Source organism: Pleurodeles waltl, chromosome 3_1, assembly GCF_031143425.1.
Source record: "Pleurodeles waltl isolate 20211129_DDA chromosome 3_1, aPleWal1.hap1.20221129, whole genome shotgun sequence".
Taxonomy (NCBI): Eukaryota; Metazoa; Chordata; class Amphibia; order Caudata; family Salamandridae; genus Pleurodeles; species Pleurodeles waltl.
The window spans coordinates 1,366,772,502-1,366,797,637 of record NC_090440.1 but is presented as its reverse complement, the minus strand read 5'-3'; positions in this window follow the sequence as shown (position 1 = coordinate 1,366,797,637).

The window sequence follows — 25,136 nt, the reverse complement described above, 5'->3', positions numbered from 1 at the left end:
TCAGAATTATGCCTCAAAATCCAACTTTAACATTAAAGGTTTTAAATTATAATTCTTTAGACACCAAACTCAACATTCCTACTTGTTCTCAATTGAACGTTATCAATTATTAAATGTAATAAGGTAACCCAGTGTTATCCTACGGGAGAGGCAGCCCTTGCAAGAGTGAAAAAAGAATTTGAGAGTTTTTCACTGCCAGGGCATGTAAAACTGAAAATTGCATGTCCAGTTTTCGAAATACACTGTACCCTGCCCTCCTGGCATGAGTAAAAAAGTAAGACTTAAGCCTGGCAAAATATTTATTTTGCCAGGTCAAAACAGCAACTTAAAACTGTACATACAGGCTGCAATGGAGGCGTGGGACAGGTTTGACAGGCTACTGTGCGTGATACAATTAGTGCTGCAGGCCCTGGATTCAGGTAACACCAATTAAATGTAAATTAAATGTGCCAGTTGGGTAAAAGCCAATGTTGCCATGTTTTAGAGAGTGAGCACATGCACTTTAGCACTGGTTAGCAGTAGTAAAGTGCATAGTCACAAGGCCAACAAAAACGAGATAAGCAAAAAAATGGAGGAGTATGGTAAAATGTTTCGGGGGAATACCACCCTAAGGCTAACAGGTCTAACAAAATTTGTAAATCTTCATAATGAAAAAATCAAGAATCAGAATACAGAAGTGCCTGTGCCACAAAGGTCCTGGGGCTTCAGCGAATTAGGGGGCAGTGCTAGTTGGTACCTTGACTTTAGGTTACCCAGTGAAGACAGGTTTTGGAGGTCCCCCGCTACCCTTTAAATGACCCTTGTAGTGGAAAAGGCCTTCAGGGTCCAATATGGGGGCACCAAGGTGTGAGAAAAATATCTACAATGGTGGAACGCCAGAACTGTTACGTTTGACGAAACCTCAGACCAGTTGACTGTCCCATCTATGGCAAGCCAGCTTTGTTTTATCATCTCACTGATTTGAGGCAGCTGAATTGGTTATTTATATGCTAAGCATGTATACTCACTAAGGCTGTGGAGCTACCTTACATTCAGGGAGAAAACAGTTCTCGTCTATTTCCTATTTACGCTCTAACTTGCTTGGCAATTTAACTACACAGCTCAAGTATGACCTTCAGTGGTAAGCGCAACATTTAGAATCAGGACACCGCCAGGCTTGGAATGAAGAAATGGAAAAAGGACGCAATAAGATTATATACCTCCACTGCTAAATAATAAGGACTTGGACACAATTCTGGCACAGGTCCGCAAAACACCTTTACTCCTCCACTTAGAGAAGATACTGAAACGACTCCTCTTCATGAAAGAGAAAATTTTTATGCCCCCCCACAGACATATTTTCCGAGTAGGTCTTACTTGACTTCTCTTTGTACCCCTGCTATTGCACATAACTGTTTGGTTCTGTAGCTAAGTTGTGCTATATATAAATGTCCACACAAGCAATGTAACAAGGCTATTTTGCACTTCGTGAGGTGTTCCACGTGTGGAACAACAAAGTTCAACTTCATGTTTGAGTGGTTCTGCATTTGTGTGGAGTACTTTATGGTCCGCCGGATGGCTTTAGCTTGATCACTGGAGCTAAAAGTGAAAATAAACTTAGAGTATCCACATTTTTTGAATAAAACCTCTGACTGGTTTTTACAATTTAGTGAATATCGACGTGGCTCAGTGAGAGAGTACTGTGAGAACTGACATTTTCAGAGTACTGGACTCTAAATCAAAAAGCAGCTGCTGCCATGACTTATGATTTTTGTCTTGTAACATGTCTTTGTGTGTCTTGGTTGTTGTTCTGTGTAAATCACACTAATACCTAGTGGTGAAACAGTGATAGACTCAAACAATAAATACATGTGTCAGATATGTTATCAATGATGTTATTCTATGGTAAAACTCTGGTAAATTCTCGAAAACTACATGGAAACATCTAATTTTCACTACTGAGCAGCATATTTACTGCTCTTTTTATTTGATTCACTTATGTTCAACATAGGTCCAGCAGGGCTGGATCCATTCAAGGGTTTTAGGAGTGGTATGGACTATGGAAATGAGTTGCACTTAGACTATCTGTATACATATTTATTTCATGCAGAATCTGAAAATCTAGAGTAGATACAGGTCTCCTGGACATTTGATTGGACACCCTGAGGGAATTTGGCATAGAGAAGCACAGCAAGTCATCTTGTTGCACTGTCCTACGCCAAAGTGAAAGGGCAGAAATGCACCATAATTATGCAATACAGTGCATTCCTCTCCTTCCTTCTGCACTGGTGCCATTTCGACATCCCAGTGCCAATGCAGGGCTCTGGCATGATGGTGCAAGAGTGTTTCCATTGCATGCAGGATTGTGTTTGTGCAGAAAGGCCCACATTTCGACACAAAATCAATCTAGAGAGGCATTTACCCCTTTCTAGGCATGGTGCAGAAGACATCACAATGGAAAAAAGAAAAATCAAGGAAAAAAAAAATATTTATCGTCGTTACGCATCGGCTTAGGAGATGTGGTTTTGGCACTTCCCTAGTTTTAAGTGACTTTGTAAATCTGCGGCAGCATCAAAATACATGGGTGTTGCGTGGGAAAACCCACTGCAATGCCCATGGAATGCCTCCCTGGTGCAGAGGAGTAAGACAATGCAGTACTTTTGCTGCCTTGCCTTACTCCATATCTACAAGGCCATGCAAAGGGGTTTCTGGTTGGCTAGAGGTTGCACCTAAGCCAGGCAGAACCCACAATTCTAGTCAGGGCAAGTAAGTTACACACCAAAGATAACCTGCACTCACACCCTGGTAGCTTGACACATAGCAGTCAGGCTTCTCCGCAGAGGTCGTGAATAAAGCATTTGCGCAACACCCTCACACCAGTGGCACAATATATACAGCAGACAAAGACTCGACACAGGAATATATATAGAAAAAGCTGTTTTTTATATTGTAGATATCATAAGACCAAAATCATATATTCATGGATACTGTGCATAGCATTTTACCGAAGTAGTACTCATTGCTCTGGGTAGTGCAAGAACCCAAATTGGTACACATCTTACACTACCTTACACGGTGAGTAGAAGAATCATATGGCCAAACAAAATTAATTTCATAATCAGTTCTAATAATGAAAAACATGAAACATGATCAGGCTACATGAAAAGAGAAGATACGTGAATCATTACATTAGTGCTGGTAATGTCGCTCGGTACCAGAGGCCTGGCCTATAAAACCCTATTATTGCCACAAATGCACGAATCACCAAATATCCTCACAAGTGTACCAGTAATAATGAGCCCTCGCATTAGCGGGGTTACAGTATGACTGTGGGCCTCCTGAATTTGTAAGCAAAAAGGGTATCTTCTCTTGGTCTAGCTGGTTGTATACACTCCCAGTAACACAGTAGGGTACTTGGGCACTGGTGTGCCCACTACTGAAAGTGCAAAGCTTTCAGAGAGCTACCCAAAAGTGAAGGCAAGTGCCTAGGACCCACTGCACTGCTATTAGGTTCTCTAAGGTAATTAGTTGCACCACTGAAATTGACTGCCTTCATGGAAAGGAGAAGTTGTATGGTGTTGGAATGCCCGCATGCCTTGTGTGCGCTTAAGTGAGAGGGAGGACACAAAGTACCATCACCAATGCAGACTTTGCTCAGTTTTCCCTTGGCCCTCCACCTGCTCTCTCTCTGCCCTTAAGAGCATGTTCACAGTCAGTTCCCCAGCACCTGGGGACGTGCTCCGCATAGCGAAGGAAACATCTTTGGGCTAGAAGGGGAGCGTCTAGCTGGATTGTGCTGTGCTACCCTCCATCTATCGTGGTGAGCTTAGTGATCAAACACGTCAGGATGGCAGGCGGGCTGCCTGAGGCTGTCCTTGTTGTTTGGGCCCAGCAGGTCATGCAGGCTTGGCGATTGTTCTTCGGTGCGGCGGGCAGCCCTGCTCACAGAGTGTCGCAGGTGCGAGTCTCCGCGGCATGGCGGGGCACACACCAATGAAAGTACAGACGCAGCTCTTTTGTGATGAGTATGGAGCGACTCTCCCACACTGAGTTGGGTAAAGCAGGAGCTCTTCACATGCATAATCTCCACTCCTCACATGCTGGGGACAGAGGGCACAGAGGAGCTTAGCCTGCAATTGCAGTGGACAGTAAGGCACTCACCCCGCGCTAGATTCCTGAAACTCAGGGGAGGTCACCAAGCTCTGGGAGGACACTCTGAGGGGGCACATACAGTGAGCGGCAGACAAGCAGGCCAGCACATCCAGGCAGGAGAGAGGTCAGGAATGGCTACTCCTCCTCACATCACCACAGTGCCTTAGGGAATATAAAGTCAGGGAGCAGCTGGCAGCAGGGCAACAAGCAGATAAGCAATCCTAGTGAGGCCTTCATGCCATCTAGCAGCAGCAGGTAGCAGGGCGACCAAAGAAGAGCAGTCCTGATGAGTATTTTTGTGAGTCCAGCAGTCCTTCTGATAGATGCTCAGTCCCAGTTTCAATAGTGCTCTAAAAATCAGGGGGCCAGAGCCCCTATACTCCAGGTGCCCTATTTCAAGAAAGTGGAAGAAGTTTCCAGTAAGGTCTAATCAGTTCCAGTAATTTCCCTCCTCCCTTACTCTGACCCCAGACATCTGTAGTGGGTAATCAGTCTGTTGTGTGAGGGCAGGGCAGATCCTATTCACATGTAAGCTGTTAACAACCCCCCTCTCCCTAGCCCAGGAAGACTGTCAGTATGCAGATGCCCTTTCTGTCACACCCAGCTCCTCCTGTGTGATGGCTGTCTGGAAGGTATGCACCAAGTGGAGCTGTCACCCTCCCCAGACATAGATTGCAGTCAGGCTGTAAAGCACTAGAGATAAAAGCACAGAGAAATGCCCACTTGCTAAAAAGTGGCATTTCTAAAATAGTAACGTAAAATTCACCCACACTAGTAAGCAGGAGTTCTCGCTACCATTACAAACATACCAAATATGCCCACACTACTCACAGATCAGAAATTACCACTTAGACATATATATGCAAACCTATGAGAAGAGCAGCCCTCACAGTAGTAAAAAACAAAATAGCTGTTTGTCACTACTAGTATATGTAACACATATGTATATGTGCCCTACCTTTTACATACACAGTACCCTGCCCATAGGGCTGTCTCGGGCATACCTTAGGGCTCACTTAGGTAAAGTAAAAGGGGACTTCAGGCTTAGCAAGCAGTTGACGTACCAAGTCAATGTGACAGTAAACTGTGCATGCAGGCACTGCATGTGGCAGGCCTGAGACAACTTTTAAAGGCTACTTCTGTGGGTGGCACAATCTGTTCTGCAGGCCCACTAGTAGCATTTAATTTACAGGTCCTGGGTACATGGTATGCCACTTTACAAGGGATTTACAGGTAAATTAAATATGCCAAACATGTGTAGGCTAATTATACCAATTTTTAGGAGAGAGAGAACATGCACTTTAGCACTGATTAGCAGTGGTAAGGTGCCCAGAGTTCTAAAGCCAACAAAAGGAGGGTCAGACAAATAGGAGGGGAGAGGCAAAAAGCTTGGAGATAACAATGCAGAAAGGGCCATTTCCAAAACTATTGATACACGTTTTGGTACACTTTATTTGAAACCAGTATTCATGCCACATCCCTTCAGAAATCCTTGTCTGCTCAACTACAGGTACCACTGGTGAGTTGGAGAAACTGAGACTAACCACAGCAGTCCTGGTGATCATTCTCCTGCGTAGCAGGGAGAATCTTCAGTTTCACCTCCCAAACTGCCATGATGCTCTCTGGAGATCACTCCATCTGGAGAAAGAAAACCTAACTGTTTTGATATAACTTTACCTTGTTCACTGAAGCCTTGACATCTAATGGATGAGCAGTGGAAATCCTAGCCGCGTATGGTATTATGACAAGTTGAAGCCACACGTAAAATTAAGACTTCAATCTCTGAACAGAAATGAAGTGTATGTCCTGAATGAAAACAGATTTCAGTGAGTACCTTCAGTATTTCCCTTGATTTCTATAAAAAGCCATTAGTGAAGGCCAAGGTCTTAGTGCAGAATGAACCCAGCTCCTTCATTTTTTTGCTTTCAGGGTGCACAGAGCATTCTTAAGTTGTACTGAGTTTTCTCTTATTCGATTTCTCTTTATCGAATTATCAGTTTGTCATCATTGGGTATAGAAATTACCCACATACCATAGATGAGCTACACCATATGGAGTGGAAGAGCCAGCTGTGCTCATCCTCACTGCACTAACCCTCCTTTGTGGGGGCAAAGGGCAATGATTCATAAACTGGAAGCATGAAGGAATAGCTAGTCACCCTCCAAATCTTCCCAAAAGAGAAATGCTCCCCCTGGTGAGCATATGCCATGAATGCTGTGGTTGCATAAAAATATATAATCTCAAGACATAACATTCAACATTATTTATTATAGAACACTCTATTAAAAAAATAGAACATTCCACCAATATAAATCTCTTTATTTTAAAAATCACATAAACGAATCCCACTCTTCAACAATGCATGGCCCACAGCAGCTCAGCAACCAAAGTTGCTGTTCTGCGTTACATCAAAAGAAGAGAACAGAACAGTGCCATGCCTACCAAGATATAGTGCTCATTCTCTCTCTGCCTGCGCTGGCACACTTTAGGCAGCCTCGCCCCATACACACATCCTTCCAGTGCAAAATACTTTGCTTAGACATAGTGTAAAAAGTTTCCAAGGGTGTGTGTGTGCCGTACAGAGTTACATGAAAACTCCACGAGATTCCACAGAGTTCTGTGAATGGGCAAAAATTGGCATGTGCACTGGTAGCTTGTTCCATGAGGCAAAATCAGTGTGAACAGCATTACTCAGCGTGCCAAAGGGCGCTGCTGTTCAAGTTGATTCAAGTTGATTGTGCTGCTGCTTGAGTAGATTTGGTACTTGAGGGCGAGTTTTCTCACCAGCAATGGTCGAGACTGCCCGCAACTCTTTGTAGCAAGAAAATCTCACCAGGTACCTCTATCACCTGAAAATAGTGCCAGGGGATGCCAATTCTCACTTGTGCTCGCCAATTTACAACTGGCTTGCCACGGGTGACAAGAAACTCCACCACGTAGTGGAATTTGTCTGGAAGTCCAATAACTTTGAATGGCCAAAATTCTGTCAACTCTGCCGGCAGAGCAGAAGTTATCACCCACTCCTGTTCTCCCCACTCACGTGATACAGACCTTCATTCACTGAGCTGACAACATTACTGACTCAAACATGTTCCTTGCAGGAGGCCAACAGTGGGAATGTTTCTGTTGTTGTTATTGTTATTGATATCAATGACCTTTCAATGGTATACCTGACCTGCTAATACAACATGGTCTTTTTTCCTACTAGCCTAAATTTAGAATGTTCCAACTGCTGACATTGGGCACAAGTGTACGGTCATTGAGCGCTGAAATTGTTATTTAGGATTTCATTAGTGTTTTGTACTTTTCTCATATTGCACTCCTATTATGGAGGAAAATAATTGTTGTACTGTAATATGTTTTTGCATTTATATCCCAATAAAAAATAAAACAAAAAATGCTTATCTGCCATTCAGCGTGTTATTTGTCCCATCAGACGGCTGCAATATACTTTCAACTACCATAGTGCAAAATTCGGAATCATTATAAATATTCCAGTTCTTACTGAACCATTCTATCATCAAACATAAAAGCTAATTTATAGTGGTTTTAACAAATATACATGTTTCCATTCTCAGTCTTTGGTTTTGTAAGTTGACTCTTCCATAGTACTGTTGTGACACACACCTGCAATTATCCAAAAAATCGCAGGCTGCGTTAAAAATTTGTTGAGTTAATTCTTGAGGTATTTTCTTGTGACAGAAAGGTACCTTCTATCATACTGTGAAGCTGACCTGAATTTAAACTTTTTAACTCTACCTGACGTGCCCGGTGGGACCGCTAAGAATTTGTATACTGAGCTTATTCAGAATGTAAGAATAGCCATGTTCTAACTTCAGCAGTGACGAGTGAAAGTCACTTCTGCGCCACAACCAGAGACTTTCTGAGCATTCAAATATCCCGTGAGGCAAGTCAGCATAGAGAACAAATGCAATGAGACACTTAAGGGCATATTTATACTCTGTTTGCACCGAATTAGCGTCATTTTTTTTTTTTTACTCTAACTCGGTGCAAAACTGACTCCATATTTATACTTTGGTGCTAGAACCGTCTAGCACCCAATTTATGGAGTTAAAGTCATTTTTTGGAAGTGGAAACATACCGTGCCTTAATGAGATGCAAGGTAGGCGTTCCAGTGCAAAAAATGGCTCTATGGCCTTAACGCCATATTTATACTCCTGTGCAAAAATGGTGCACGGGAGGGAGGAGGGGTCAAAAAATGGTGCAAAGCTTGCTTTGCCCCATTTTTTAACGCCTGGGTCAGGGCAGGTGGTAAGGGACCTGTGGGCCTATTTCCATGGTGGAAAACCATGGAATGAGCCCACAGGTGCCCTCCCCGGACCTCAGGGACAGCCCCCCCACACACACCAGAGGGACTGCAGAGGATGGGGGACCCCCATCCCAGGTAAGTACAGGTTAGTACAGGTATGCACAGGTAAGTATTGCATTTTATTTTTAAAGTGCCATAGGGGGCCCTGAAATGGCCCCCCCACATGGCACTGGGTGAAATGGCCATGCCCAGGGGACCCTGGTCCCCTGCGCTGGCCATTGGGGTGGTGGCCATGACTCCTGTCTTTTATAAGACAGGAACCATGTGGTATGGATGGTTTTGTGTCAGAAAATGACTCTAGGCAGGTTAGAGTCATTTTTTTTACTCTAACCTGCTTAATGTCATTTTTTGGTGCAAAACCCCCTTCTTCCATAGCATCAGCCCCACCCGACTAACATCAAATTTAATCCCTGGGTCAGGGCAGGGGTAATAATGAGGCAAACACACCACTACTTAAGGAAAACACACAGAAGCAACATTACAACCCACAGGAGAAGATGGAGGTGATACTGATACAGCATGCTAGACGGCACAGATGACAGCAACCATACCAGCAATCACCAGCACGACAACAGGGCCCACAAAGGCAACACAGAAGGGAGAAGTGGGTCTTACGAACCAGGGCAACCCTCCTTGGCCTCAGGGACCTGGACATAATTAGGACTTGTAGACTCAACCGGCAAGCCATACTACACCTGCTGCACCACATTGAGCCACAAATTGAAGCCAGCCTGCAGATCCCACACAACATACCATCTTTAACAAAGCTGCTCGCTGTCCTGCACATGCTGTAAAGTGGCTCATTCCAAACAATGGGTGCACTGGTTGGTGGTGTCTTACAGCCTTTGTTCTCTGCATTCCTGCCAAAGGTTTTAGATGCCATCATCTCCCTGACACCCCGCCATATCAGATTCCCCAACACCCAGAAAAAGCAGCAGGAGAACAAACAGGGGTTCTATCATATCCATGGCTTCCCGCATGTGCTCGGTGCAAAGACTGCACCCATGTCCAGCTCATACCACCTGCAGCAACAGAGCACTTATACTAGAATTACATGCACACACATTCCATTAATGTGCAGGACATAGTGGACCACCGCGTATTATTCATAAACATATTGGCCAAGTATCCTGGGAGTGTCCATGACGCCTACATATTCTGGCATAGCAGGATCAATGAACAGTTCCAGGATGGACAATTTGGAAATGGCCTACTTGTGGGTAAGTCTCCAAATCTAGTCATCTACACCCAACACCCCAACCCCGTAGGACACACAAGACATACACCACTACAGTAACATATGGCCAGGGTTCCACACATGTGCTAGTGATAACACATATGCACCATGCTGCAGTACAGCACAATCAGTGCACAACATCAATACAGACACCCACATGTACGTAACATACCCACAACTTGACAGGCACACCACAGGCAGGACAGGTGCAAACAGCAGAACTACACAGACCACTACAAGTGCCCACAAGTTGCCCACTATGTAGACATCACACACAACACCAAACAAACAATATCACAGATACGTCAAAGGTATACACCATGCCCATGTTATGTAACTTCCAAATAGGCACAGATGTCTCAAGTCATGCTGTGCAAATCACTGCCAGAACAAATATCAAACACCACACAACTTGCGCCTATATCAACTGCATCTCATCAGTACATACCCAACTTACATGTAGTGTGCAGAGACATCTGCATGACACATTGGTTCACACGCCTAGGAATATAAGAACAATCCCCATCACATACCATGTGCCAGATGTGTGAGAAGTGGAACCACAGTTACTGTAGTGCAACCTCACATGCAACACTCACTGACTCACAACACCATCATGTCTGTACCAGATACAAGAAATGGCCTAACAGGGGGCAGCAACACAGTCAGACACTGCAGATCATAGATGTCATAGTGGAACCCAGTAGGAGACAACAGTGTCTCACATGCACTGTGCCCATGGGCATATTTGCTAAGTAGCTGAACTACATCCCGTAGCCTGCACTGTGCATGTGTTGACAGTAGAAATGCACATTAATGTTTAGGAAGATAGGAGAGACACTGCTAGTTATGTTGATCCTCCTGTGACAATGGGATACACACCCTTGAACAACTCATGGCTAACACAAACATTAGCTGCCACTAAGGAATACCAAGGGAACAATGTAATAGCCCACAGTTCCATAGTCATGGCCTGCACTGTATGTACACATTGGCAGATGACAATGTCTTCATTACTTGAAGCCACATTCTAAATTGGCCACCCTCTCATGCTATATGTAGCGTGGAAGGGGTGTGCAATGTTTTTCGCTGCAGGTCTGTCACCACAAGATACATAGCATGAAGGTGCAGACTCACATGTAGCTGTCCCCTAAAACCTGAGGAAGTGGCAACAACAAATACCACCCCAGGTGTGCAGGATGTGCATGTTGCAAATAGGAAGTAGACTGTGCTATGAACTCAGATGAATGTGACACAAATGTATGCTGCACACGGCTGCAAACACAGAAAGAGCCAATTGGCCATCAAAAAAGCATATGTCCAGGGCGGTGTACTGTCCAGCACAGATACATCCACTTCCTCAAGGCAGATAGTCAAGTACCCTGGTGCAGGGTAGGTAGCGTTGGTGCACGGCTACACATGAGTAACTGGGGCAGGGGACAACAAAGAGTTGCCAAGTAACATGTAACATGTCACACATGGGGCATTCTTGCATAGTTGAAATGCTGCAGGACACAGCAGCCAATTTAGAAGACATGTTGTGCATTCACACGTACCAATTTCATTGGCCCTAAGTGTCACGCATCATCTGCAATGACACATGTCAAAAGGGATGGTATGTCCAGGTCCTGTAGTGCTACCATGGTGCCACGACATCTGACCCTATTGTGTTGTTAGGATGTGTCATGTCCCCTCTATTGATAGCACACTGATACAACAGTGCACTACACAATGCATGGTATATACATAATGACTATCAGTGTGGAATCCAAATCAAGTGTTCTAGGTCCTTGACCCAAACGCAAGAGTGTCATGTCCCACAACCTAGTGCTGAGGAAAGATCAAACAAGGATAGGAACTCTCACAAAAAAACACAAATACATATGAGCCCCAACCAGATCCTAATATCAACTGCCATGCTACATGACTTACCTGTTGCAAGCCCTTACAACAAATTACTCCTGTAATCTTTTGCAGCGGATCAGGGTTATGGCATACAGCCATGGATACTGACCCCATTTCACAACCCAAGCACAGCAGCAGATCATGCATAATATGAGGGAATTGGAGGACACAGACCATTGTGGAGAGGACATTTGGCATCCTGAAGTCCACATTCAGGAGCCTGGACATCACAGAAGGCAGCCTCCTATGTGCCTCACAAATGGTCTGCAAGATCATATTGACTTGTGCTATCTTGCACAAAGTATGTGCACAGATGAACGTACCATTATATGAGCAGGTTGATGACCTGCCTGAGGAGGATGGTGGAGAAGAAAACGAGGGGGAAGACCACAACACAGCTGCTGGGATATGCCGCAGACTGTACATTGTACAGAACTTCTTCACATAACCATCACATAACACACCTTGTAAAATGTGTCAATAAACAACTAACTCTCACACAATCTGGCTTTGGTGTCTTCAATCTCTTAAACATTTACCTTAGGATTATGAGTCTATCCTCAGGGAGCATGTGGCAAATACAAATCTGAAAGGTACTGTAGTAACATGACATGTGAAGCGTAAGAGTGAACTGCTACCATCACACACATCACAATTAGCCTCATCAATTGAATGTGACAACTGAAGAACACAGTTTATGGACCACAACATATTAATTACATTCACATTGCCAACTTGTATAACAATAGTTTATCACACATAACAACTAATTGTCCAACAATTACCTAAATAAGGGGCCCACACATGAGGCAGTAGATGTCTGAATATGGTGAGACTGTAATGTTTGAACAGGCCACTAACACAACTGAGTGTGAGTTGCAATGGCTGCATGAAGCATGTGTGACAAGGTGAGGACATCATTGGTGACAATGCTCAACATGATAGGCACAGGTATGACTAGCAATGGGAGAAATGGAGCATGCACAGTACATCCATGGAAATCACTCCTGCTACTGCCATGGGGCCCAATACTGTCACAGGGTACACATGACCTCACACTTTGCACGGACATGTCTGTGGAATGCACATCAGAATGGATGTGAACATATGCAAATAGGGCCGCAGGTCCACCACAAAGTAATTGTAATTACAAAGCAAAATGTTATGATTTTCAACTGTCCATTGTGTTTGATACATGATATGGTTGGAATGTAGTGTGTCAATCACAGTATGTAGCAAAGATGTACACATGCCAGACATATTTGTAGTCCACACACAAGACATTTGTCAGGTAACATTTCCCAAATAGCACTCATCAGCCTTCATCAACAATCCCTGAGCTGTGAATTTTGTATCAAATGTGATGTTCTGTAAGACAACTACACACAGCACATACGTGAACAGAAATCACAATCACTTACCATGACGCTTGCATGGTACTGACTACGACACATATGTGGATAGACTGTTGTCACACATACAGGCATATGCATTGCATGTATACATTTGCATGCTGTTGATTATGTAACACACACATTGGTGTAACAGACAAAATCAAACACAAATCACATTGTACAATGGACTACCACATGTGGCCATACACATATTGCCATACTGCAGCCCAGCACATACAATTTTTATGTTGATATAGGGTGCACACATTAACAAATATCAAAATCACACATTCAAGATTAGAGAAAAAAAATGACTCACACAAATATCAGATGCGTCAAAAAAATACATGCATAAAAGAAAACTTGTAGCAAAGGCACAGGAAGTGATGTAATAGGATATCCTGTTTACAGGCATGGTACAGTGGGTGTACTTTCACTTTCTCTTTACAGTATGTGCCTCTTGTAACTGTGTGGTTGTGTTTTGGAATTGGTGGTGTCTTCATGCTATTTAACATATCTTGTGCTGTCCCTCCTGGTGTGTTACTGTTGTATTTGTTTATCATTTGTCCCAGTGTCAGTGAGTTTGTGTCTAGTGTATTTTACCTTGCACTTGTGCTGTGGGGTGTCTGTCTAGGTTAGTTCAATAGGTGGGTTAGTTGGGTTAGTGAATTATTGGGTGTTAAGTGTCCTTTCATTATTCCTGTTTCTCAATACTGTTGTTTTACATTTTTTTTACTTGTACCCCAGTGCAATGTCTAGCGGGGAGGCAGACCAGAATGGGGGAGGAGGAGCTGGGAGGGTTTATTTGGCTAGTAGCACACTACCTCCCATTGATGCCTGAGATGGGTGGCAGTGTGATCCAGGGCTACCTTATGGAGGCAAGGCAGCTGCTGTGGGGAAAGGTGCTCCACCACCTAAAGAGGGTGTACCACATTAGTCGCAATGACCATCAGCTGAACCATCGCTGGGCTGATCCTGTGGCCAGGGAGCAGGATCTTCTGGACCACATTAGTGTGGTGATTGGTGGCCCTGTTGGTGAGTACCCCATCGGCTAACTAATTACTGTACACTGCACTAGAATGACAGTAGCAGATGTGTTGGCGTGCTGCATGCAATGCTTATGGACAGGTTGCCTGCAACCAGAACGAAGTGTCACTGTGCCAGTATAGACATGGACTTCACATATCCTACCATTTTAACAATGCAAGTCAGAAGTTAAGTGAGTCATGCACATCCATCACTAAGTCACACATTTCAGGGGCCATGGCAACATCTGTGCCCCAGAATTGTCTCATGTATGATAAGCCAAGACACTGCTGGCATACCTTTTGTATGCGGATTGTGATAACTAAGTATGACAATCTATATATGGTGCAATAATGTCAGATTTTCACATACATCATCCCTGCAATTATGTTTACAAAGGGGGAATACCCACCTTAAGGGGCACTGGCAATGGGCCATTTGATGCCATCACCCAACTGTGACACATCAGTCATGGCTTACTCACTGCATGAAAATTGCAGACTGCCTATTTAGCCACTTGTCCTCCACAAAGTGCCTCTGTGTGCCTTGTAGGACAAGCCAGAATACATGAATCAGTTGTCTTGCAGAGCACAAGGGTTGTGTCATTTATCCGTCGCCCAACTCCCCCTCATTCCATGGAGTTCATTCTTCTACAGATTGGCCACACATGATTGTTGCAGGGTGTGCATTACATGAGTCTCAGGCACTGTGAAAGAGTGCAGTTATATGGCTCTCATTCACCAGAGTGACAGTCTCATTGTGAGTTTGCAGTGGTGTGTCTGTTGCACTGTCCACAACCTGGATGATTCCCTCACTCTTCTGAAATAGTACATATAGCCATACGTCTTCCACTAGAAGTGACAGTGATGTGATCCTAACCATGGTTTTCCATCCAAATATTACAGGTGGACCTCCCCCTTACAACATAGACGAGGTGGTAAGATTTGAGGCCAAAAAATGGAGGGATATGGAGGGTTTATGGTCCAGTGTATGTCCTCCCAGTCAATATGTTAAGATATAAGATACACTGTTCCAAAAAAGAAAGAGGGAGATGATACTATGGTGGGGGTCCTAAATTCCAGGAGCAAAAACCTCACACATCCAGGAGGATGTCATGCTTCATCATCGGAGTTGCTCCTCGTCAGACCGGCACTGCAATGTCTGACGGGCACCACCCCGAATATGTTCTAAATTACAATCTTCAACAGCAGCAAAAACTTCACGGTAAAGCTGCCCATCCTGCAACAAATTCATTCATCTTGCAGCAAATTCGACCATCACACCACTAAGCCCACTACACTGTAAACAACAAATTTGGCAAACTTCCTTAAATGCTGACATCCATGCAACAAGGCTAAAGATCTAAAGGCAAGGCCAGACATCTTACAATGATATGCGCCATGCAGAAACCACTCAAAATGCAGCACAGCTGCTCACCATGCAGCGAAGTTGACCACCTTGCAACAATGTTGTCAAGCTAGAAAGAAAATATTGATTGGTTCAACTTAATATTAAACAAGAAACATGATGACCACATGAATTAAGTTTGGATAGAAATTTTAATAATACCCTTTACAATTGCAGGTGTAATTCTGCAGTGAAAACAACATTGGTGCGATCCAGATGAGTGAGATGAAGGGCTCCTGATCTGAACATAATGTAGATCCCTAAGGGCCTAATATTGTAGAGAAAGAGCTGAACCAGTTCTGAGGGGTCAGGACTGGCACTGCAAGCCAAAGGTGCTGTTCTAACTCTTTATGCTGAGAGCTCAGTTCTGGCACACTGCATTGATGGTTTAGTGCTGGCACTGCAGGGTAAGTGTCCAGTCCTGGTAATGTAGGTAATAGTACCCCTAAATAGATAATGGTAGCTCACCACTGGTTGTGCTTGTGATTATGTTGTGGCCCACCGCTGGTTGTGCTTGTGGAGAGCAGGCAAGGACTGGTCACATCGCCGCTTCACATATCTGTTCGTGCACAGGACCGGGCCCGGTGCTCATCAGTTAACTAGCTAAAAAACAAAGAAAGACTGAAGTGAGCTCCGATGCTTCATACTAACGCCTAACCCAAAACTGCTATAAGAGGAACACAGGACAAACTGTGTGGAGAATGGAAGGATTGGCTGGGCAGTTTAAAAGTCAGTCGTTAGTTGGCCACAATCTAGGGTGGCTACTGAATGGTTTATACAGCCATTTCACTGGCTGCAGTGCTGGAAATGAAAATCTTTTTTCTGGGATCCCATAACATATGGGTCAAGGTGTGGCACTAGAAAGCGAATGGATGCACGAGAGGCAGAGTCATTAAAGGAGTCTGACAGTCAACTTATACACACGTTAAAAACCCTTCTGAAATAAAAATGGCAATTAGAACAAATGTGACAGCAAATCTCTTCTGGCTTACTTAATTGTCACAGAAACAGGCTAAATTTTAAAATGTATTCCATTGTGAATGCACAGGCTGAAGAGATCTTTGTTTCCCCAGCAAGTTCCAGGGATTAATAATAACAATATATTAACTCTGGTGGTTAAGGGAAATGGTGGTGTGATGTGCGTTTTTCATACTTAGGGGCATATTTATAATGCCCTAGCGCCACCTTACGCCACATTAACATTGTTATTTTTTACGTTTATGTGGCCCAGCGAGGCTGAAACCCCTGTGCTATATTTACAGAGTGGCGCAATGCATGCAGTGCGCCACTCTATGACCCTTTGCTCTACATTATGCCTGTGCCAGGCATAAGGTATGCAAAGGGGGTGTTCTCCCGCTATGGGAGCAGGGAAAATGGCATAAAGAAATCTATGAGATCTCCTTGCACCATTTTTTATGCCACTTTTAACCCCTGCTCAAGAGCAGGCGTTAAAAGGGGGCTTCTATTCTTTAGAATGGGGCCCTATGTACTCTGCAAGAGTAGCGCCAATATTTTGGCGTTACTCCTGCAGAGTACATCAATAGTGTCAGGAGAAATTACACTATTGCCGCCTATCTTGCGCCATAGTGCACCATATTTCAAATACGGCGCATGTCACGACTTACGTGCTGCTTGCGCCTGGAGTTTGCAGATCTTGAGGCGTGGATCTTGAGGGTTCGACTTTGGCCCGAAAAGGGGCGACTCTTTCTGGTAGCCACGGTGCTGTAGGCGAGGAAACGCCAAGGACAGACTGTGACCGTGAGAAAATAGCGCCAGAGGGAAAAAAAACCTTCAGAAGAAGAGGAAAAAACCTCCCAGAAGATTCGCAGGGGATTCCTGGAACAAGAACAGAGGAACAGGAATCAAAGGAACTGACGTAACACAGAAATGGCGAAATCCAGAGCCAAGGGCTAGGAAATCAGGAGCGAGGACACTAACTGAAACAGAGAGTGTTGCAGCGCAAAGAGGAAAAGAAAAACCACCCTTAAATACCATAAAACAGGAAGTGACCCACAGGAAGAAAAAGGACACCATCTTGAATAGGGAAAAGTAGATAGAATAGACTGTAGCAGAAACCATAGAGAATAGGGAAGGAGGAATGCTGGGAAGACAGAGGTAACCTGGGAAGGGGAAAAGACATAAAGGACAGAGGAGAAAACAGACCCAAAAAGGAAGAAAGACAGAAAAGAAGAAAAAGGAGCCCCAAACAGGTAAGAGGGGTCAGGAGACCCCAATAAGACGGAGGGAGAGCGCAGCGCGAGGCCCCTAGTAAGTCCTGGGGCCTCGCAGGGTGCAAGAAAGGCTCGGGGCGCGCCGCGTCTTAGAGACGCGAAGCGCGTCCCGAGCCGAACGCGCGGCTTGTGCCGAACGCTCGGCTCGCGCCGCGCGGTGCGGCGCGACAGTAGGCCCCCCTCCCGAAGGCCCTGGTTTGAAAGGAAATAAACGGTGAAAGCGCTGAGTCAGAAGAGGAGCATGAACAGAAGATGCATCTTCCCAAGAACACACACTGAGAGGATAACCCTTCCAATGAATCAGATACTGCAGACGGGTGTGAAAAAGACGAGAGTCACAAATCTCCTGAACCTCATATTCAGGAACATCATCCACTAAGACAGGAGGAGGACAGGAAAACTGACGGGAATACGGATCTGGTACATAAGGTTTGAGTTGGGAGACATGGAAGACTGGATGAATCTTCCATGTGTGAGGCAAGTGAAGACGGACAGTGACAGGATTAAGCAACTGGAGAATACGGAAAGGCCCGTAATAGCGAGGTGTGAATTTGTTCTGAGAAAGACGTGAGGGTAAGAATTTAGAAGAAAGCCAAACTTTATCCTGTGGATGGTAGTCCGGAGTGGCCCTACGTTTCTTGTCTGCTACTTTCTTCATATATCTCTTGGTGTGTAAGAGATTAGAACGAATCAGTCTATGGATTTGTAGAAGACGTTTGGAAAAATGAGTAATAGCGGGTAAGGGAGTGGGAGACAGAGAAGAAGTAGGAAAAGAGGTAGGATGAAAACCATAAGAACAGAAAAAAGGAGTGGTCTTGGAGGCACTATGGACTGAGTTATTATAAGAGAATTCAGCGATAGGGAGATAAGTGTTCCAGTTGCTTTAAGTTGAGTTGCAAAAACAACGAAGGTATTGTTCTAAGCCTTGGTTCAGACGCTCGGTCTGTCCATTGGTCTGAGGATGGAAGCCCGATGACAGAGCTCTATCGATGTTTAGTGTCTTACAAAAATACCTCCAAAACCGGGAAATGTACTGAGGTCCTCTATCAGATATAAGAGTATGAGGAAGTCCATGAAGACGGAAGATATGTTCAATGAATATCTGGCTTAATTCTTGGGATGTAGGTAGCTTTTTCAAGGCAGTGAAGTGAGCCATCTTAGTAAAAGAGTCCACAGTGACCATGATTACCCGGTTTCCTGCTGAGAGTGGTAACGAACACATGAAATCGGTGGAGACGGTGTGCCATGGAGTTGGCGGAACCGGCAAGGGCTGGAGTAAACCCGCAGGTCTGGTTCGGGGAATCTTGACTTGAGCGCATGTGGGACAAGCCTGAACGTATGTTTCAATATCCTTTTTCCAAGTAGGCCACCAGAAAAATCGTGATAACAGTTCTTGTGTGGCCTTGATGCCTCTATGACCAGCAACCGGTGAATCATGACACATTTGTAATGCCTTTTCTCTCACTCTGTTAGTGGGGATGAATAACAGATCGTGATAATAATAGTATCCTTGTCTCTTATGTAAAAGAGGCCTTAAGTTCTCTATTTCATCATCAGATAGATTGGGGTACTCCAGTTGTACCTCCTCCAGAAAAGACTGGGCTACCCCAATGATCTTACTAGGTTCCAGTAGGGGTTGAGCTGGGACAGGAGTACAATCTGGATAACGACGCGATAGAGCATCAGCCAGAATGTTTTGGGAGCCAGGAATATATGTAATGTAGAAATCATACTGCACTAACGCAGTTTTGCATCAGAAAGTTTTGCACCGGCTTGCACCCTTACTGAGCGCCAGCTGGGCAACATATTTATGGAATGGTGCAAGCTGGCGCAAAGGGTAGGCTAGCGTAAAAACAAATGACTTTAGCCGGGTGGGGGTGGCGGAATGGGAGAGAAGGGTTTTGCACCAAAAAATTACGTTCAGCAGATTAGAGTAAAAAAAAATGCCACTAACAAGCCTAGAGTCATTTTCTGACTCAAGGTAGGTTTCCACGTCCAAAAAATGACTTTAGCTCCATTACTTTGGCGCTAGATGGGTCTAGCACTAAAGTGTAAATATGGAGTTAGTTTTGCACTGAATGTGCATAAAAAAAGACACAAATTTGGCGCAAAACAAGTATAAATATGCTCTTAAGTGTTTTGGCTCACCTCAAAGTAACATATAAGTTTAATGTACCTGCTGTAAAGTAAAATATGTAACATGTAGAACACAGATTTGTATTTTAGGTGCATAGCTCAGTGGGTTACTTCTTTTGTCAGAGATATCTTTTTGTTTTTTGCTGTTCATAAGTTACAATCATTCTAATACATTACAGCGAGCCACACACTGTCATCAGGAAGCTGCATACAATTTGCAAGTCATAGACAGGGCCACTGGAGTTATGCAGTACGGGAGGACCAAATTATGCAAAAAGGCTAACTAAATTGTGCAGCAAGAGAAAACAAATCGTGTAGTTTAAGGCAACACATTTTAAAGCAGTATTACTTCACTATTTGGTTCCTGTTACACATATTGACACTGCAAGGGCCAATGTTTCACCTTATTTATATCGGTTGTACACATCAATACAGCACTCAGCAACTAATAGCTGATTTGCCAGAGACATAAGGTCTGCCACTGCGTGACAGCAAATACAGTACTGTTTTAGTAACGTTTAATCCGTTCGAGGTAGAAACATTTTTTTTGTTAAAATCTGCAACTAATACAGAAGATGAAGGATTTTGTGTCAAGTGCTATGCATCTATAATTATGCAGTAAAGTCGTCTGTGGCAATATCGGATAATTCCAGTGACAGTATTAAAGTCTCATTAAAATAGACAACCTCAGTCACTCTGTTATCTTTTAAATCTTGACTTGGTGTTTCACCAGGCCAAACACTTGTAACATATAACATGTAGTGTCTACCTTTATGCATGATATGCAACTCCTACACTCTGAAATCCTCAATGGCATATGTAACATTTCCTGTACATTAATGTACACACTTGCATGATTCATTGTCCCTGCATAATGTGTGTATGTGTGTGTGCTGTAAACTATTTTGACATTCTACATTGGTAGGAATAGCATTATAACATAAATTAAATACAAAATAAATGAGTTAGTGATATTTTAATCATTATTATGTAATTACTCATACAGACAGATATGCATACATATCTTCTACAGACAGGGATAGTCCAGAGACACAACTCTGCCAACAAATCATAGTCTTTAATAAGCACTTGTGAATTTGAGAACAGGCTGAGTGCCTCTGTTTCCCTCCATGGCACTGGCATTTAGATGTTAAGCTCCAGATAGCTCCAAGTTCCAATAAAAGAAAGGATGATGGCCCTTTAAGTGAGGCCTTCGGGGTGGGGCTCCCTGAAAGTGAAAATAGGAAGTCCCCCTCCCTCCCTGAATGGAAAGCAGACAATGTGCAGGAGCTCTTGGCTGTATTCAGCATACTTCACTCAGGTGAGCTCCATCCGACTCATTGCCTGCACCAAACAACTCTCAGCAAATTGTTTTCAAGTTCTGCAGCTTTAAAATTATGAAGTGCTGCCCGCAGGGATGTAGCTTCAGAGGGTTGTTTGGGTGGAGTTGGTAATTGAGCCTGGGGCGCTGAGTTGAGTCTGCCTGCCATGTCAGTGTTGGATTTTCTCATTATGCACCAAGAATAAAAGACAAAACAGTGACCTTTGTTGTAAAACAGGAGAGCAAGAGAGGCAGAGATATACATCTGCTGGCTGATATTCAGGAAGTGAAACCAGATAATCTGCAATCAATATTGGCTTCCCTGGTTGTCCAGATTGTGTGACCCCAGGCAAACATTTTATGTCAGACACTCTTTCTTATTTATTTATCACAGATGAGAGCATTTTTAAATACTTGAGTTCAGGATGCATAATGCACAAGTACCTATCGTTTTTGATTTAACAGACTATTATGTTGTTTGTTCCATCTATAAAAAGAATCTCGGTCATTATTAGGGTGTACGTGCCTACTTACTTGCTTCCTATTTCACTAATGGCTTTGTCATTTGAGGGATAGCATTATTTTTTCTAAATTCATGTTTAAATACTAACACTTTTAATAAATGTCTGTCTATTCAGTCACATAATCTGATGTACTAAAGTGAATCACTTCCGCATGCTACATAAATACTTTAAAAAACTTTTAGAGGCACTATCTTATTTGTTCATTACGGTTATTGCACTATAAATATGTCAAATATTTTCATGGCTTAGGTCATATTTGGACTCTTAGAGCCAAGCTAGGCTCTTGGCTTGGAGCTGGCTGAGCTCGCCCTGTTAATTTGCGACTGCACTCACCTCTATTTGGAATTTGAGCTTAATACATGGGACTATTAGTCATGTCATAAAATGATTTGGAAAAGGCAAGGTCTGAAAACATGGAGCCCTGTCTACCTAGACCAATGTGAAACTCCACCATCAAGGCTCCTCATAGCAATGACAGATAGAAGTACTCACAGTGAAAAAACATTTAAAATAAGTGATCCCAGGGCAGGGACTCCAGGCTGTTGTGTTGTACATGACCACAGTCATGAGTTCCCAAGTAGAACTACATGCCCAGGTCGGACGGGTGGGGCATAGTTTTAGAGGGTTGTTTGTGGTGTGATACCATCCAAATGCATTCTTATCTTGGTAGTTGGGTCTTGGCGCCCTGGGTTGTTTTTAATATGTCTGTGTCCACGTTTCTCTTTGTTCTCATATTGCTAAGATATTTTAACATGTTCACTTTTTAGAGTGGAAGCTTAAGTGTATATAGTGACTGGTTTATCACAAAAATAGTAAATCTGCAAATCTGCACCTGTCGAAGAACTCTGAACGAGTGCAAGTTTATTACTTTTTTAAATTAACAAGCACAGGCAGTATGCGGCTTAGCAAGCTAAGCCAGTTGCGGTTTCCATACAATCAACTGAAATTTAACACCCACAAGGTGTTGGTATGGATGCCTGTAAATAGTCTAACCAGTGCTAATCATTCGGGGAGCATTCCATCCCATTGCTTTATGCTCAGTGTGGCACTCTAGAGAGGGGCCCGCCTAATGCAACTCAATACTGACCCTGCATTTCAACCCCTACCCCCATATGCTCTTTTCTGCAGACAGACCTGCCCTGTTGACCTTGAATGATTCTTCAGCATAGATTTGTTATAAATACAGATTTCATATAACTTATTTTTAATGAAGTCAACGTGTGGGTGTTTATTACAAAACATTTAACAGAAAAATGTCTTTATGTTTTTCAACACTATGCAACATCCATAAAAAGTTTCTTTCCGATTGAAACAGGGCTTCACCTATGAGAATTGAGAGGGGGTCACAGGGATTATTTGCAATAATAGTAGTGATCAGCTGCTTTATTACACTACTGAAAACAAGTGGTACAATCCCTGAATATTAGATTGAAACAAATGTAGAATTTGGGCCCATGTGCCTGTGCACGGTCAGTGACCTTCCCAAGAAGAGCTGTAATTGGTTCATAAATTCAAAGCTGTTGGGCCCCAGTGCGCCCAACATTCTTAAAAAGGCCCTGCACGTGCGTACAGAAAGGGAGGTGACATGGATGAGGCAACTGGCACAGGGACGGACAATACGAAACAAAACATTCAGTGGAAAAATATTTCCTCTTGGAGAAAAAAAAAAGGTAAGGGTTAGCAAGTTAATTTGCTCATTGATGTTTTTGCCTGTGAAAAGTATATAAATTATTATTTTTCCATGGAAAATAGATATTCACTAATGCTTTGCAGAATGTCTAAATCTAGCAACTGTTGTAGCTTACGAGGTTTCTTTGGAAACCTTTGTCGATTTTGACAGCAGGAAACCTACGCCTATTAGAGTTACAAATCCTGTCGATGGAGACTTGCAATATTTTTTTAAGAAACAGGCCTGCAGTTTTAAAAAGTGATGCGAGAAAACTGAGCAATCCGATTGACTGAATTGTCAGCCTCTGTGTATCGAAATGGTTTTATCTTATCATTTGCACACTTAAGTTTAACTTAGAAGCGCAAAGGCACATTAGGGGTACCTCAGGTGGTATCATATATAAGTGTGAAAATATATGTGCGGTTGACAAAACTAATGTTGCAGTAATATATGAATTTAATCATAAATAATGTTATGCCAGCCTCGTGTCATATTAGGTGGGAGTAATTCTGCTCCCTCTGGTTAGAGGTGGGCATGCTATAGCAGAAATGCCTTTCAAAATAGGTGAACACCCATAAACCATAGCACCCTGGATTTAATGAAAGATTTACTCTTTTTTTTAATAGTTTTTATTTTGTAGGAAAACACGTCAACACTAAGGGGCATATTTATACTCCGTTTGCGCCGAATTAGCGTCGTTTTTTTCGACGCAAATTCGGCGCAAAACTAACGCCATATTTATACTTTGGCGTTAGACGCGTCTAGCGCCAAAGTATGAGGAATGAGCGTCATTTTTTTGCGTGAACGCCTTCCTTGCGTTAATGAGATGCAAGGTAGGCGTTCCCGTCTAAAAAAATGACTGCGACGCAAATGCGTCGTATTTATACTCCCGGGCAAAAATCACGCCCGGGAGTGGGCGGGGCAAAAAAACCCCGCATTTGCGCCTCTTTTTAACGCCTGGGTCAGGGCAGGCGTTAAGGGACCTGTGGGCTCAAAATGAGCCCACAGCTGCCCTCCCATGCCCCCAGGGACCCCCCCTGCCACCCTTGCCCACCCCAGGAGGACACCCAAGGATGGAGGGACCCATCCCAGGGACATTCAGGTAAGTTCAGGTAAGTATATATATTTATTTTTAAATATTTTTTTGGGGCATAGAGAGGCCTGATTTGTGCCCCCCTACATAAGTCCCCTGGGCATGGCCATTGGGCAAGGGGGCATGACTCCTGTCTTTACTAAGACAGGAGTCATGTAAATGGCGCCTGGGCGTCGTTAAAAATGGCGCAAATCGGGTGGAGGCGATTTTTTTGCCTCAACCTGACTTGCCCCATTTTAAGACGCCCTAACGCCATTTTTCCCAACGCCGGCGCTGCCTGGTGTACGTGTTTTTTTTCCACGCACACCAGGCAGCGCCGGTCTGCTTGCGCCGGCTAACGCCATTCAATAAATACGGCGCCCGCATGGCGCTTCAGAATGGCGTTAGCCGGCGCTAAACTTTTTGACGCTAAACTGCGTTAGCGCAGTTTAGCGTCAAAAAGTATAAATACGGGCCTATGTATGGTGAAGCTGTGCCCAGAACCCCGGCTGGCGCTATTAAATATTGGTGCGTTTGAATACCAAGGCTCCGCAGTCTTCTGTCCACCTCATGTCCCTTTAATCCAATATGAGATACCCTCTTGCCCATATCTCATTTTTCCAAGTTCCTGCTTTCTCCTTTTGTGGTGTTTTTATGACTTTCGCTTCCTCCTTTTTTCCCATTTGTGTGTTTTCCTTCTATTGCTATCGGGACCGGTCCAGTGAAGAAAAATAAGGCCCAGCCCCCGAAAGT